This window comes from Mustela nivalis (assembly GCF_964662115.1).
Source record: "Mustela nivalis genome assembly, chromosome: 14".
Taxonomy (NCBI): Eukaryota; Metazoa; Chordata; class Mammalia; order Carnivora; family Mustelidae; genus Mustela; species Mustela nivalis.
In genome coordinates, this window is record NC_139033.1 from 46,723,044 (window position 1) to 46,724,506 (window position 1,463).

Here is a 1,463-nt window from a genome sequence, read left to right on the forward strand (position 1 = left end):
AAACAGCCAGATGCCCCTCGTGGTGAGTGACAAGCTGTCCTACAGGCACACAGCAGAGTGTTAGGCCCGGACAGCCAGGAAGAAACCACTGCTTTACACAATAGCATGGATGAACTAAATGCATTTTGCTTGGTGAAAGAAGACAGGCCCCAAAGGGTGCATCTGGTATGATTCCGTTCATAGAACAGGCAAAAACCTCAGGGACGGAAAAGAGATCAGTGTTAATTACCCGGTTAGGGGATGACGTAGGGATTGACTACAGTGGAGCAGGAGGAGGAAATTTGGGGGGGGGATGGAACTGTCCCATATCATGCCTGGGGCAGTGAACACGTGCTTCTATTTGTCAAATTGCAAATGCAAACGCAAAGAATTATATACTACAAAGGACAAGTTTACATATGTAATTTAATGAAATTAACCAGGATTTGGGGAGAACCCCAAACGGAATACAAAAGATAACAAAACACCTGAGCATATTACAAAAGAATAACTTACCCTTGGGGTGCCTGGGTGACTCAGTGGGTTAAGACCTCTGCCTTTGGCTCAGGTCATGATCTGAGGGTCCTGGGATCGAGCCCCGCATCGGGCTCTCTGCACGGTGGGGATCCTGCTTCCCCCTCTCTCTCTGCCTACTTGTGATCTCTCTCTCTGTCAAATAAATGAAAATCTTAAAAAAAAAAAAAAAAAAAGAAAGAATAACTTAGCCCACAGGAAAGAATACAGGACTAGCCTTAAGTTTCTCTGGAAAACAGTGTTTTGACAGAATGCCCAGGTTAAGACAAAACACTGTGCACGATCACTGCACTGTAGTTAGCAAATTTATTTTTCACAAGGATAGAGCTAGGGATTCTGAAACTATACATGTGTACAGGAGCAGATAAGCAGATAAGATGTAGACAATGAGTCAGATGTCTCTCTGCTGGAAAAAAAAAAGCTACAGTTAAAGAAAGGGGAAAGGCTAGAAGGACCCTTGTTACACTAGATTGGAATTGGGGGTGTCAGAATAAACTCTTGGTTTTAAAGTACATATACAGGCACCTGGGAAGCTCAGTCAGTTAAGTGTCTGCCTTCAGCTCAGGTCATGATCCCGGAGTTCCAGGATAGAGCCCTGCATCAGGCTCCTTGCTCAGCGGAGTCTGCTTCTCTCTCTGCCCCTCCCCCATTCATGCATGCTCTCTCTCTGATAAGTAAGTGTATATACAGATAGATGCAGAGCCCATAGAGCTCTTAGTGCAGGGGCTGGCAGGTTGCAGAGTGTCTAACATTCAGTAGATAGTGGCTACATATGTGTACATCCAGTAAATAGTGGCTACATATATGTAGGGATACACACATGTTACACATATGCATTCACATATAAAAACATACACACATACACACATACTCAGATGTGCTATGCACCCCTCAGGTAGGCAACATTTAAAAGCTACATTAAAACCTCACATTACTGGGGCACCTGGGTG

At 44.4% G+C, this 1,463-nt stretch overlaps 1 long non-coding RNA gene across 1 annotated transcript; it reads right to left on the reverse strand.

Moving 5' to 3' along the window:
- On the reverse strand, positions 1-1,113 carry LOC309848130. Its single transcript, XR_014302831.1, has 3 exons — positions 1,039-1,113; positions 496-644; positions 1-196 (listed from the first exon to the last, which is right to left on the reverse strand). It is a non-coding gene; the product is annotated as an uncharacterized lncRNA (long non-coding RNA).
- Positions 1,114-1,463: the final 350 nt, after the last annotated feature.